This window comes from Heloderma suspectum, chromosome 5, assembly GCF_057233095.1.
Source record: "Heloderma suspectum isolate Gila_16-S chromosome 5, 16-S_ref, whole genome shotgun sequence".
NCBI classification, from domain to species: Eukaryota; Metazoa; Chordata; class Lepidosauria; order Squamata; family Helodermatidae; genus Heloderma; species Heloderma suspectum.
This window is the reverse complement of record NC_139462.1, coordinates 175,762,394-175,778,460: the sequence shown is the minus strand read 5'-3', so window position 1 is coordinate 175,778,460 and position 16,067 is coordinate 175,762,394. Positions and strand designations below refer to the sequence as shown.

The 16,067-nt window shown below is 41.9% G+C and overlaps 1 protein-coding gene across 8 annotated transcripts in view; it reads left to right on the top strand.

Moving 5' to 3' along the window:
- The window catches only part of PLCL2 (phospholipase C like 2), a 169,598-nt gene that overhangs the window by 31,957 nt on the left and 121,574 nt on the right, over positions 1 to 16,067 (top strand). The window contains exon 1 of one of the 8 annotated variants that reach the window (XM_084858416.1): positions 1 to 16,067. This exon is cut by the window's left edge and continues 23,346 nt beyond it. The exons of 6 other annotated variants lie outside the window; for them this stretch is intronic. The gene's annotated coding sequence lies outside the window, so the exon portion shown is untranslated. One more of the 8 variants, XM_084858418.1, reaches the window with a different exon arrangement.

Here is a 16,067-nt window from a genome sequence, read left to right as displayed (position 1 = left end):
GGAAGTAAATTCCAGGCAAAAATGGGCATGATCAAAAACAAGGATGGCAAGGACCTAACAGAAGCAGAAGACAGCAAGAAAAGGTGGCAAGAATATACGGAAAATCTGTATAGGAAGGATAATAATGTCGGGGATAGATTTGACGGTGCAGTCAGTGAGTTAGAGCAAAATGATGCTGTCAAGGTGATGCATGCCATATGCCAGCAAATTTGGAAAACACAAGAATGCCCACCAAATTGGAAAAAATCAATTTATATCCCCATACCCAAAAAGGGAAACACTAAAGAATGTTCAAACTATCGAACAGTGGCACACATTTCACATGCCAGTAAGGTAATGCTCAAGATGTTGCAAGGCAGACTCCAGCAATTCATGGAACGAGAACTGCCAGATGTACAAGCTGGGTTTAGAAAAGGCAGAGGAACTAGAGACCAAATTGCCAATATCTGCTGGATAATGGAGAAAGTCAGAGAGTTTCAGAAAAACATCTATTTCTGTTTTATGGACTATTCTAAAGCCTTTGACTATGTGGATCATAACAAATTGTGGCAAGTTCTTGGTGGTATGTGGATACAAAGTCATCTTGTCTGCCTCCTGAGCAATCTGTATAACGACCAAGTAGCAATGGTAAGAAAAGTCCACGGAACAATGGACTGGTTTAAGATTGGGAAAGGAGTATGGCAGGGTTATATACTCTCACCCTACCTATTCAACCTGTACTCAGAACACATCATGCAACGTGCTGGGCTTGATGAAGCCAAGGCTGGAGTTAAAATCGCTGGAAGAAACATTAACAATCTCCGATATGCAGATGATACCACTTTGATGGCTGAAAGTGAGGAGGAGCTGAGGAACCTTATGACGAAGGTGAAAGAAGAAAGTGCAAAAGCTAGGTTGCAGTTAAACCTCAAAAAAACCAAGATTATGGCAACCAGCTTGATTGATAACTGGCAAATAGAGGGAGAAAACATGGAGGCAGTGACAGACTTTGCCTTTCTAGGTGCCAAGATTACTGCAGACACTGACTGCAGCCAGGAAATTAGAAGAGGTTTACTTCTTGGGAGGAGAGCAATGACAAATGTTGATAAAATAGTGAAGAACAGAGACATCACACTGACAACAAAGATCCGCATAGTTCAAGCAGTGGTATTCCCCGTAGTAACCTATGGCTGCGAGAGCTGGACCATAAGGAAGGCTGAGCGAAGGAAGATAGATACTTTTGAACTGTGGTGCTGGAGGAAAATTCTGAGAGTGCCTTGGACTGCAAGAAGATCAAACCAGTCCATACTCCAGGAAATAAAGCCAGACTGCTCACTTGAGGGAATGATATTAAAGGGAAAACTGAAGTACTTTGGCCACATAATGAGAAGACAGGATACCCTGGAGATGATGCTGATGCTAGGGAAAGTGGAAGGCAAAAGGAAGAGGGGCCAACCAAGGGCAAGGTGGATGGATGATATTCTGGAGGTGACGGACTCGAGCTTGGGGGAGCTGGGGATGGCGACGGCCGACAGGAAGCTCTGGCGTGGGCTGGTCCATGAAGTCGCAAAGAGTCGGAAGCAACTGAACGAATAAACAACAACAAATGCTTCATATAGGGACCACCTCTTCCCTCTGTCATTGGGCAGGCTGCCTCCACATACTTCTTCAAAGCGAACTTTATTAAGGGGCCATCCACACAAGCGATTATTCCCCAGAATCTGTCAGAGGAGTTATTAAAAACAAACAGGCTGGCTTTGGGTGGAGTAGCTGTTTGAGATGACATCACTGGCTTTTGTTTCGTGGAAGTAAGTTCTGCATAAAAAGGTATTAATGAAACCTGCAGTGTTCCTTGCAATGCCTGGACAGACATCTTGAGGAACATTGAATTTGCAAGGTTATGACTTGAAAAACAGCAGATTGTCATATGTTGGAGCTGACATATCCAGAGTGAGTGGTAGATGGATCCTCCCTCATATCATTATTCCCAACTGCAGCACTTCCATAGAAGTTCATGGCAACCAATTTACATGAGTTTATCTTCCTCTTCTTCTATCTTCTGCTATATATACGTATAAAAAAGGAAGTGTTTGTTTGTATGTCCCCATGAACTCGAAAACCATACATCTGATTGCTATGAGACTTTTAGGATTTGTTCTACCTCTATCTGAGTTGGTTCTAGGAATAGTGGGGATTTCGTCTACCATCTTGAAACAAAATGGTGGCAATCCACATTTATAAAGATTAATAGTTTCAACACCATTTGATTGATTTCAACCAAACATAGCATGACGATTCAGCACTGCAGTGAGCAAATTTTAACCATACAAAAAATTGTGTCTGCCATCTGGAAACAATATGGTGGCCATTTGAAATTTACAAAAACTGGGAATTTAATAGAAACAGAGGGGGAAATTATGATCACTGAAAAATCAGGCATTTTAGTTAACTCCATGTAAGAGTTATTGTCCAATGTTTATCCTGGCATTGAGCAACTGGCAGCTAAACCCATGTTGTGGTTATGTGAAAGAGCTATTTTAGTTTCAAAAAATGACATGGCTGCAATGGTTAATGAGCTCATCCTGGACAGGTTTGATGCTGACAAAGAATTTACTACTTTATAGATGCGCTAGGGAATGTGGATGAAACTGTCCACTACCCTGTAGAGCTCGTAAACTCACAGAGTCAGCTTGCGTTGCTTCCATACAAATTACATTTAAATGTGGAAACACCAGTAATGCTTTTGCACAGTTTTAAGTCCCCCAACGTAGTGTAATGGGACGCGCCTTCAGGTAAAGAACCTAAGGTCCCACATGATTGAAACCACTGTTTTAACTGGGTGTGCTGTGTGTAAAACTGTGTTTGTCCCTAGAATGCCAATAATTCCTTCAGGTTATCCATTTGATTTCAAATGAGTAGTTTCCAGTTAAACCCTGCTTTGCTAGGACTATTAACAAATCACAGGAATAGTGACTGAAATTTGCTGGTTTGGACTTGCAGACTGAGTGCTTCTCTCATGGACAGTTTTACATTACCTGTTCCTGTGTAAGCTCACCTCACAATTTATTTTAGCACCTAATGGAAAAGCCAATATAGCGTACAAAGAAGCTCTCTAAATTTTAATTTGTTTATAGGGATCCAAAAAAGAGGATAGATTGTTAAATGTAATTGATTAAAAAGACTAACTATGCAGAATTGCCCAGTTATACAAAAAACACTATAAAATTAATAGCAATTAGTAAACAAAAAGTCAAATTGGCTGAAAAGTAATATAAATATAATGCACAGATAACTTTTCCACTTCAAGTTATAATCCTTAATATTGTCCACAGATCTCCATCTTCATTAAAACCAAATTCACAGTTTAGCACACAATTCCAGGAAGAAAGGGAGCATGATTTGATTTGCCTGCTCCCACACCCCTACTCCCATTCCTCGCCATGTGGATGCCTGAGTTGCACCCAATTACATTAATCTGGGCAACACGGGGTACTTCAGCTAATATTATATAAAGGAACACACTCAGATATTCTGTTGGAGTGGTTACCTACGTACCTCTGGAAACCTCATATCTTTGGAGATGAGAAAAAGTTGTGTTCTCAACAATATTACAGATCACAGCTCATAGAACCCAATGTGTGAGCCATTCACCTGCTCAGGGGGCAGCTGCATACATTAGGCTAACTGACCTGTAACTTTCTGGCTCCCCCCAGATGCTTTCTAAAGACTGGTGTATTAACACAGTATTGTAACATTGAACTTTGAAATTTGAGATAACTTCTAGACTTGTCATTAAGAGGAGATATTGTATATTATTGTGACAATATTGTGACATCAACGCAAAAGATGGGCTTCTCAAAGTGTTTTATGCTTGGTTTAATTGGTCCTGGACCTGGCCACCTTTCCTTTCCAGAAGTTCGGTATCATGATTTCAGTAATACTTAAGAAGTCGTTAGACCAAAGTGGAAAATATGTAATTTATCTACCACCTATCAAACCAATTCTAATTTGTTTTTGATCCCTATCACTCACTCCTTTTAGAGTATCGTATGTCATCAGCTTTCAAACTGGCAAGAAGATAATTGCTAACATCAGAAATGGAGAAACTGCACAGTTGAAATGAATATGTGTTGTGTTTCCATCCTCTCTTAGGAGACCAGGCAAAAATAAACACGGAAATATTTGCTGTGCATTGATAGAAGAAAGAAGAATTCTCAAGGCCATTTAAAAACATTCTGATGATTATTTCAGATGATTTGCACATGTTTTACTGGAGATGTGAGTGGTTCAATCCTGCACCCAGTTTCCTGGGAAGGAGACATGCATAGGACTGTGCTGATATTCAGAGCGGGATTCTCTAGCCCTGTTCCAGTATTCTGCATGAACAGGGAACTCCAACACATGTATGGGGCCATTTGCACCACCCCCAGTATCCCTGCCTGCTCCACCCCGGCCTTCCCATGTAGACTGGGAAGCTCTCAAAGCGGCTTCTACACATATTTGGCTGAACAGGCTTATAAGCCTTCCCATGATCAGGAACCATGCTTTATCAGGGCTCCTGATCAAAGGGAGGAGTCTGTGCACACTCAGCTGAACATGTGTAGAAACCTTCTTCAGACCTTTCCATTCAGTGCAGGAAGGTTGGAAGTGGAGAGACAATAGAACCAGCATGTGTAGAGACATTGGAGCGGGGCCAGCATGCAGACCCCCTCACTTCCTACATATTGAAGCATTATGCCTATGCAGAGTTAATATCTCTCGAGAAACGTAATGAAAATGGTGGCTGAACCTGGGATGTGTCATATCAAGATATGAATCTTTTGAAGAATTCACAAGGTTGGATCCATGTTTGCAAAACTACTGGAAAAATCCACTTCATGTTAATTAACATGTTAATAATGGTTGTGAGAATTTGCTTCATATGCAGGGAGAATGCAGTCAGGATCCTTTTTGATTGACCTTAGTTGAAGAAAGTATAATATTTACAAACTATAGTGTTCATAAGATATTAGGTTCTAGAGTCCTAAGTGATTATCATTATTCCCCTCATCATGGTTGGCTTATGTTTTGTTGATAGTCATGAAAAAAGATATGCAAGGCCTTTATGGAAAACAGTGAATAGCCTATAAATCAGGGGTGGACAACTTATGGTCCTCCTTATGTTTTGGCCTATAACTCCCTTCATCCCTCACCGTTGGCTCTGCTGGCTACGGCTGATGGGAGCTGTAGGCCAAAACATCTGGAGGGCCACAAGTTGTCCTCCTCTGCATAAATGATACTTTGATTCCTGCATAGTTCCAGTAGAGGGGGATGGAAGCCATGACATTTACATTACCCACTGCACACCCTCATTCACATATTCAGGGCATAGGCAGCTCTCTCCCCTGGAACCTGCTTTTGTTTTTAATAGAGTGCCTTTAAGAGCTGCTTAGTGGGCAGAAATTCAACAAATGACGTTGTCCTCACCTGTATCTCTAGGCAAAAGAGCCTGCCAGAAAAAACAGTGGCAGCCTCATGCTACCCTTTGTTGCAGCTAGCTCCCTAGTTGCAACCACACCATCATGTGCCAGAAGTGTCTTGGGGATTTCCTGTAGCCATTTCCCAATACCCCAATCTGTCTGCAGTCCAGGCTAGCTACTGTGTTTTGCTAGCCTTGCCTTGTGCCATACCTTTCCCTCTGCTTTTTGGAAAAAATAAGTTTTCAAGAGCAGGGAGAAAGGAAATTTATATCTGGGGAATCCATTTGAAACATAGCACTTGAAAAGAAGGCATATCCCTCAGGTTAGCTCTGTCTTTATGTGTGAAATCCTAAAACAAACGTAATTATTGCAGAGACTGATCTAATGATTTTATGAATGCTTGCCTTTGTAGTATTGCAGTTTCTTAACTTTAATCTTCAGAGAAGTCTGATATATAATTTCAGAGAGTCTGATGTGGAACTTATAATTTATTAACACTTAGATGAGAAAGAGAATTAAATATTTCCTCTGAAAGGCTCTCAAACATCAGTGCATATCTCCCTTGTGACTTTGCTGATGTTCTTAGGGGGATTTCAAACTGGGAATGAGACAAAAGTCGGTAGCTATTAATAAGCCCATCCAGAACAGATTTGTTGTTTCCATCTTTTTATGAAAACATATGTGTTTCAGTTTAAATGCATGCAACTCAGAATAGATTTTCTCTGGGAAAAATATAACCTGCTCAATAAAATAAATGGGGGAGGGAGGTTAATCTTCATCCATCATCACCACAGGTGCTAATATACAGAATCCTAACAACTGATGACAATAAAGCTCTGTCTGCAGAATTGTGATGCCTCTTGTCAGAAGCAGTAGAGATGACTGTAGCAAATGATTCCTGTGACATAACGGGCTTCTTCACATGGAGCTTTTATCCTGCTTTTGAGATTGGTTATTCATGGAAGTTTGTGGGTCCTTTAGATGACGCTGTCAACCTCCAGGGTGTCTCCCGCACTAATGACCTTTACTCCACTTTTTAAAAGATCGGAGATAATGAGCTATCAAAATATAGCATTTTGACTTACACTTGAGTTCCTTTATGAAAAAGGAAAAGCTGCAATAAGAGGAGCTAGACCACAGCGCCATCTAGCAGCAGTATAATGAAACATATAGAAGATTTAGATAAGGGGGGAAAGCAGTGGGAAAAGTGGGGAAGGAAGGACATATAAAGGGAGTCCATCGTGATCCTACATTTAAAGCGGAAGCAGAAAGCCCCATTTTAAATGTGGGATTTTAGGCTGGTGTAAAGATGCTCCACATGGCACCTGACAATCCCATTTCAATAATGTTCCTGGTGGCTCCTACTGTACTGACACCATGCCTGGTCCTGTCCAAAATGACTAGATTAAAAAGCACTGGCTTGCCCTCTGAAATGTCCCAAACTTTTAAAAACAAAACCTTAAAAAAAAACCTCTCATTAGTTTTAAAATTAATCATTGTTTATATCCCTCCCATAAGCAAAGAGCTTAAGGCGTTTTTATGTTTTTTCCCCTGCTCTGGTTTATCCTCACAACAACCCAGTGAGGTGGGTTAGCCTGAAAGATGCTGAATTGTGCTATTTTACCCTAATTCTTTTGCAAGTCTTGATCCATAAAATGTCCCCTGATAAACAGCATTAGAAGTTAATGTGATATAGCCTTTGAAAAGGCTTTCAGTTTTAGCTGAACATTTAACAATGGCTGCATTCACACATATCAAACTAGAGTTTAGTGTTATTTATTTATTACATTTATATCCCGCCATTTTTCCTCTTTAAGAAACCCAAGGCGGCGTACATAATCCTCCTCCTCTCCATTTTATCTTCACAACAACAACCCTGTGAGGTAGGTTGGGCTGAGAGTCTGTGACTGGCCCAAAGTCACCCAGTGAGCTCTGAGGCTTGTGTGCTCTTCCCTCCCTCCCTCCCTCCCTCCCTCCGTGTGGCTGCAAGGTGGAGCTGGGACTTTTTGCTTCCTTTTTTAACTAATCACAGATTAATGCTATGTCCAAACCCAGACAAACTGTGGTGGTTATTCCTAACTATCATGTACTAAAACAAGCAAACGTCAAACTGTGCTTTATAAAGTTTTCCTGTTTCAGTAAACCATGGTTAGGATTAACTATTGTTAAGGTTTGGATGTAATGCTAAATTACAGTTAATTTAAAATGGAAGGCTTCCAATCTCCTCCTTGAAGCCATGCTAAAGGAAAGAGAAGAGTCCAAAAGCTTGAGGGTTGTGCATATAATGCTAAACCATAGATTAGCATTATGTCCAAATGTAGCCAATGTGTCCCATGTGCCTATAGCAACTAATATTTCTTAATGGGATTATATCCCTTTATGACCAGGAACAGAAGTACAGTTGTCAAGCAATGTCAATGTCTTGCTAATCTTCATTTGCAAATTTTTGTGAAGTTCTACCCATACTATTTTGTTGTGTGAAAGACAAATTATGAAAAGGATTATTTGAATACATTTTCTAGAGTGGCATGTTCAGCATGGATGGGCAGAATTGATACATTCAGTCCTTCAGTCATTTAGATATTCCTTTTTTATGTACCCTTGCCCCAACCTAGTATTTTTCCAGAAACAAATCAGTTAATCTGGTTGTGGTCTCCCAGTGATATACACTTGCATTCTGTCTCACCCCCCCCCCCCAGTACAATATACTGTAGCCACAGAGGAAATGAGAAGCTACAATAGAAATGTGGTACCTACTTGGTCTGTTATGTTCGCCAGCAACCTAATTATATAGGTGTGTTTACTAGGAAGTAACCAAGTGGATTCAGTGGGACGTACTCCCAAGTAAGCATGCATAGGATTACAGTTTGTGCCTTCTACCAAACCAGTATTTTCATCCCAGTATTTTAAGGGCAAAATTCTATGCATGTTTAGACAGAAAAAGGTCCTACAACTCCCAGAATTCCCTAGCCTGCATAGCTGGCTGGGCTATGCTGGGAATTATAGGACTTTTTTCTGCCTAAACATGCATAGGATTGTGCCCTAAACCAGGCATGGGCAATTCGCAGACTATGGGCCATTTGCAACCTTGTTCTCGTGTGGCCTGTGCTGCTAAATTTGGCAGGGTAGGCAAAAAAAAAAAAGTTAGCTTGCCATTAGGGAGTCCCCTGGACTCCCTAAAGCTGTCCAACCCTGTTTTAAATCCTGTTTTATCATGCCCAATTGAAAAGAAAGCATTACTTAATATATTATTTGCATGGTGTTGCCCATTTGGGGTTCTTCTAGAATGTGCCTAGGGCAGATGCTCCTATGCTACTGCCCTGCCCCCCAACTGTGTGGCAGCCCTAACTTTCATTTCACTGGTTCTTGTCAGTCAGTATGTAGACTCCTTGAACTCACCGAGTTCAGAGAGATTTGTAGTTAGCCATCTTTTGTCATGAAAAACTGATACACATAGAACTGCCTATTGTATGACCAGCATGCTTTAGGAGCATTCTGCCAGAGTGTGATGTAAATCCTGCAGTTCTTACAATAGTTATTCTCATGCTATACAGATTGACTGGCGCTGGGGGGCTGGCAGTAGAGGCTAAATTTCTTCTGTATAGATATACAAACCTAATATTGTTACCAGTCTGATCAGTGGCAAGGAGATGGGTTCTGTCCTCTGCATTTTAAGTGGCAAAATGGCTGAAACCATTATTCATTTTCACCGAGTTATTGCTAAGGCTGCATGACAAATGATTCTAATAACATGGTGTTCTTGTGGCTTGTAAATTCTGACTTTGGGTTTGAAGCTAATGAGGGAGAGATGGTTTATCTGAAAGAGTTTGCACATGTAAAATCCATACAGAATTTGTTATTTTACTTAATTAGTCAAGCAATGTCAAAAATCAGTCCAGTCATGAATGTTTAACTGTGTATGTAAATTTAAGACTACCAGTTCAGGCATCATTTTATCTATTCCTTGGGGATTATACTGCATTATTATTGTGCAGTTGACCTAAATAGTTTAACTGCTCAGCACTTCAAACACTGAGGTTCACAGTGTACTTCCTTCTGGTGTTTTTTCTGCAGTGTGTGATGCTCTGCCAATAATAGGAAAGAAGCCTGAAACGAGTTTGTTTATAATGCGTGTGCACCAATTGAAATACATGCAACTACTTTTTAAATGCACCCCTTGCAGGGCTCCGTTAAATCAAAAAGACACCAGTTTCCACGGAAGCTTTCAATTAAAACATAGGGCTCTGACAGTGTGGTGCTTTTGTTTAGGTGTCTGCACTTTTGTAGGCGGAAATCTGGCGGCAAAGGCCTCCCAGATATATAGTATTCCTCTCTGGCCTTCTTGCAGGCCTCCGTGTGCATCCTGTTTTGCTCCTTAAAGAAAGGGGTTCTGTGGCTGGCAGGAGAGGTTCTGCTCAGAGCAAAAATCTGGCCTGGCATCTTGTCCCTTAACCCTAGAGTTGTTGCGGTGGTGCATGGGCAGCGTAATCTCCTGCTTGCTTCCAGCCAACTTTTTCCGCCTTCCTTCTGTTCCCCTAACCCACCCTTTCCCTTCAAAATCCCTTTCTTGTTGTCCAACCTTAGCTCCTCTCCCTCATTTTACCCTTCAAGCTTTTATAACCCCCATGCAGCCTTTGCATTTCACTCCCCATTCTTTCACTCTCCTCCATATGTCTTCATCCACAACTAGGTTCCTAAGGTTCAGTTCTATACATATTTACTTGGGAGTAAGTTCCACTGAAGACAATGGGGCTTACTTCTGAGCAGACATGCCTAGGATTGGACAGCACTCAACCTTTCTCCCACTCCCTTGTTCTCTAAGGCTATAATCCTATATACACTTACCTGGGAGTAAGCCCCATTGAACACAGTGGGACTATCTTCAAAGTAAATATGCATAGGACTGGGCTGCACATCTTCCTTCCTGTATTCCCCAACATTATCTCCCTTTCACTTGCCTTTTCCTCTTTCCAGTCTGTTCTTATTTCTCAGAGTAGCTCCTACCTTTCCCCTGTCCCATGAGTCTTTCAGTCATCTGTTTTCTTCTCCTTTTTTTCTTCCTGTTTACCTCCCCACTTCCAATGATCCTATTTTCCCTCTTGTGCATACACAGCAACAACTTCACCACCACCAGAAATATGATGTAGGTCATCCCAATATTAGAGCAATGAAAATAGTAGAAAATAACTGGCAGGTTTTACAGTTTGGGGGTGGATTTTTAGGATTGAATGCTACTGAGATTTTCTAGTTTGTAGTATTGTCCCAGTGTATTTACTGACATTTTGAAACAGTTTGGTGATTAATTTTTACTCCCCTCTGTGCAGTCTCTTATATCAGTGAAGGTACACCTTCTTATAGATCTCCCCCCATTTGAACATTTGTATGTAAGAGTAAGATGAAGGGGCCGCGGTGGCTTAGTGGTTAAGACGCTGAATTGCAGACTGGAAGGTCGGCGGGACAGCAGTTCGAGACCCGAGTGCTGCATGATGGAGCGAGCTCCCATCTTCAGTCCCAGCTCCTGCCAACCTAGCAGTTCGAAAGCAAGAAATTGCAAGTAGATGAATAGGTACCGCCTCGGCGGAAAAGGTAACAGCGTTCCGTGCACCTCGGTGTTCAGTCATGCCGGCCACATGACCACGGAAGCGTCTTCGGACAGCGCTGGCTCTTCGGCTTAGAAACGGGGATGAGCACCGCACCCTAGAGTCGGACACGACTGGCTGGGGACACCTTTACCTTTTATGTAAGAGTATAATTATAGAAGCCTTTTAAAATTCATACACTTTTATTTATAGGGCATTCTTACAGAGAGTGATTAACAGAGGAAGCCAGTGGGAAGACTCTTGGCTGAGCATAGATGAAAGTGGGAGTGGTAGGAGGAGGTCGGATGGGTGGGCAGCGCTTGAGGGAAAACACTGAATATTATACTTTGGGTGGGGCACCATCTGCTCTGGTGCTTCTGTTTTAAAGGGGGTTGTTTTGATTGTCTCCAGCAGTGGTGTAGTGGTAAATTTTGCAGGCGCTCATCATGACAGTGCCCATTACCATGCTCCCAAGGGGAGTAAAAAAATGCAGGCATATCCATATCAACAAACCAGTTCTAGCAGTTTTCATCTCTACTAGAAGCAGGTATTTTGTAAAGTAATGGGTCTTAATTGCCCATTCAAGACCAAGCCACTCCCAAATACTTTGCACTGTAACAGGGAACAATATATTGTTGCTGGAAAAATTCCTTCCCCCTCCAGCACCTGTGAGAATTGCTGCTACGCTCAGAGGGTACAGGGAAGTCTGACAGGGGGGTGGCAGATGATGACAGCATCCCTGCTAATAAAAAAGTGCCGGCACTGCATCCCCATGAGCCCTGGCTCCACTACACCATTGGTCTCTGATAAGTAGTATGCGCATTAATATGTTTGTATGATTAATATACAATACTAACCAACCTGTTCAGTAACCAGTTTCAGCAACAATATATTTATATCATATTGAATGTTAAAAACAAACCAAATATTTTCCCTAGAATGCTGGTTAGATGCAGGGACAAACAGTATAAGTAATGAGACACCACAATTTATTTTGTGGCAGCAACATTTATTAGGTAATTGATTATTTTGTTCACTTAGTTCTTAATTCAGTAAATGAACACTCCCATTTATTCTTTGTTGTTAGTACATACATCCTTTTAATTGCATTTGTACAAATTCTCACGAACTTACACTTAATAGTAATTAAGCCTGCCCACCAAAATTATCCCTCTATTCAACTCTTAAAAGTACAAGGGCATTCCCAAGTTCTGGACCTGGAATCCTAAAGGACACTCAAGCTCAAGAGGCAGTGAGAAGGGCAAATGAATTTCACAAGCTGATTTGAACCAACCAGCCAAGTCCACCATGAAAGTCGGAAGGCAAGGAAAATGATGAGCTAGGAAGTGGTCCAGGTGACTCTATGAAGGTTCTGTCTATGGGACATGAGAGACCAGTTATTGAAGATAGGGTGGCCAGCGACAGATTTATCTTTACCCACTTCCTTTCTTCCCTCTGTGACTTACCACCCTTTCCTTTTCTGGGCACAGCTCACAGATAAGCCACAATGGTAGCATGCGGCTTGATCCTTGGGATGTTTAATCAGATGTATGTCCCACTGAATTCAGTGGGCACTACCTCAAATAAATGTAGATAGGATTGTAGCCACAGAACTCTAGTCTACCGTGCAAAGTATGGTGCAATGTGAGTGTATCTCTGCTATAAGTACTAAATCTGAGAAGTGATGTGCCTATTGGCTATTTAATCAATGCTACCCACTAGATTTTTTTATATGTTTACTACATTTCTACAAACTTCATTTTGAATGTACAGATCCTTTCCTACATGAAAACTGATACCTGTATAGGAAATTGTGAAACATATAGATAGGCCCTAATTTGGGGGGGAATTTCAATATTCAGATTCATGTTCCCTCTGACTCGTAAGCTACTTTGATCTTCATTCCACCCACTTCGTTGTTCTTTCCCCTTTCTTGACATCCTGGTTCTCTGTCAACCTTGTTTACTTGCTAACTATAATAACCTTTCTGTCACCTTCAATTTATCCTTTTTTCCCATTTCCCTGCTACCCTTTCTCCACTCTTTCACCTTAAGGTTTCTGTAGAAAGACTAATGACTGTTGAGAGCTCTCCACTAAAGTTGACTCTTTGTCCTCCACATCACCAGTTCTGCTCTCTTCAGCAATTATAGTTCCCCTTTTTTGATATTCTCACACCTGTTTTTATATCTTTGATTTACTCATGCATTCACCTATTGTCTTCTCTCCCATTGCCAAATATTTTGACATCCTTTTAAATGGGACTGACATGACTTGAACATACATTCCATAGGACAAACATGCTCCCCCTCTTCCTTTTATCTTCTAGCATCTCCTTTCCCTTGTGTTCTGCTTCCTTCCCCTCTTTCATTTTCCCACTCTCTCTTTCAACTCCTGAGTGTAGAGCATATTCTTTCTGTCCTCCAAATATTTTGCAGACCTCCTCTAATCTGGCCTGAAACCTATTCTACTCCAATAAAATGGCTATTACCAAGCTTCCAGTTATCTACTTTTTCTTGGCAAAATCTATTTCCCATCCTATTTCTTGTCTGCTGTCTTTTCCATTGCTGATATTCTATTATTGATTCCTCCTCCACTTTGCTTCTTTGACTCTTCTTTCACTGTACTGGGATATCTGCTTTGGTCTAAGTTAGGGGACTGGGTACAATGAAACCACGCATGTGATTCCTGCAATAAATGTACACAAGATAGATCTGCTTCATGCTGGTCTACCAATCAATACAGCTGACAAGGCAAATTTGGAGGTCCAGTGGAGGCTGTGCACAGCCAACTTTCTGCATGTTTGTTTTTATTATTTGTTTTCTAATTTACTTTCAAAAAATTATCCTTTGAGGAGCTTTGCTTCTTTCTGTTCTGCAGTTGTAGTCAATGGCATGCTCACATCTCTCTTTCTCTTTTTAAACTTCTATACTGACCCCCTGTGGATTTCTATTCCACTTTCAAGCTAGGAGTCTATCAATCTGTCTCCCAGATTTCTCTTCTTCATCCCCCTTTGATATCCTTTCTTGCTCCTGCCCTGTTGTATGTTTATAAGCAACCCTATGTTTGTCTACTAAGAAATAAGTGGATGCAGAATCCTATGCTTGTCTACTCAGAAGTAAGTTCCACTGTATTCAATGGGGTATATTCCCTAGTAAGTACATGTGTGATTGCAGCTCTCATTCCTTCTTTGAGTGTGCTCCTGCTCTCATGCTAAATTCATCTCCTGTTTTAAATGCTTCTTTTTGCAAAGTGTTTTCAGGACCACCACAGATTCTTCTGTTCTTTATCAAACTATCTAATCTCTCATCAGCTTTGTCTCCCCTATGTTACTTACTGCATTTGCTCAAGTTCATTTAACAGAGTAGTTGTGCCTTAGCATACTTTTATATACTTTTTACTTAGTGCAGACAATCAGGGTGGTAAAAGAGATTAGTGAAGTAGAGGTGCCCGAGGGTAATCATTTTTCCACATTAATCAAAGTGAAATGATGAAATCTTTTCATGCAGCTCATCACGTCTGCATTTTGTACACAACATGAAAAAATACCGCAAATGTTTTTTACATTAATTATATATATAACATACCTGAAATGCAAGTACGCTTGAATAAAAGTAGATTTTGTGGTAATAAGTAGCAGGTAGACTGCACATTAAGTTCTCTGGCTGGTCTATAAAAAAAAGATTTCTCAGTATACTTATTCTTCTGCTGTTGATTTTTGTCTTTCTTTCTTTTTGGAGGTGTCATCTAAATGTCCTTGAGTATACAGCATGTACACACATCCATTTCAATTTGTTTTACACTTTCGAAGCCATTAATGGACAGGAAAAGGATTGATTGTGCAGGAATGTGACTCTAACCCAATCCAGATGGTCTGATGATGGGTTAACCACTGAGATTCCTCAGGGCATTTTCACAAGTGAAGCTGAGAATGCCTTTTAGCCTGGAATGTATCACTTCTGAACATCATTAATGCAGGACAGAGCCAGTTTTTAAATGGAATGTACATTCTAGCCAGATTAGGTTTTACATTCCAGTCACAGAGATGGAAAATGAAAAACAAAACAATTAAACAGACATTTGTGAAAGCACCTAGAATGTAGGTGCAGTTATTCACACTTAGTTAACCAAAGTAAAAAGTGCAGCTAAAAAATGGGTTGGATCCAGACCTAGTCATGAGTAGGGTAAAGCCACTGACACCTTTAAATGTAAGCTAGTCATGGCTTACTTGTTCCACTGATTCCAATGGGTCTACTCTAAATCAAGTCTGGATCCAACCCAATGAATTCAAGCACACGCTAAGGTAAATCAGAAAGAAAGATCGAGGGAGGTAATAGTGGAAGAGGGCATTTGAGGAAAACGGCTTTTAAAGGGAATATCTACCAGGGAAAACAGGAGAAAGGTGCCTAATTCTGACCTCCTTCCCGATTGAAATAACCGATTGCTTCGTTTGCGGCAGCGCGTGTGGGTGAGTGTGAAAAGAAAGGGTGGGGAGGTACCGTGAAGGCAAGGCGCCAGCTCACGCCGACCGCGTTAACATTTTGCCTGACAGACTGACTTCTCCCTCCACCCCAACGTAGTGTGTTTGATCCGCCGGAGGGGGTGCTGGGTGGCTGGCTGCCCAATATGAGCGGTGCTCGTCCCAGTGACTGACAACTGGGCCGGGCCGGGCCGGCAGCGGTGCAAAGAAGACATGCACTGGCTAGACGGAACCGGGGGTCGCTGCGGGGGCTTTCCCCCTCCCCCGACTTTCATCAGCGGGGGCGCTCGTAGGCTCACGCACGTTGCGGCTGCTGCGACTCACCTACCAAGCCAGGCAGCGGCAGCCGCCCTCTCTCCAGCGGCGAGGCAGAGTCGGCGGGGGGAAGCACAGCACAGCACAGCAGAGCACGCCGCATGAATCCGCTTCTCGCCGCGCATCCGGCTTCACGCAAAGGCGGCGGCCGTCGCGGGGAAGCAGGAAGGGAGGGGGAGCCGCCGCCGCCGCCGTTCTTGCAGCCACAGCAAGAGCGGCAGTACCGGCGGCGGGGACTCCTGTCACCTTGTTTCGGAG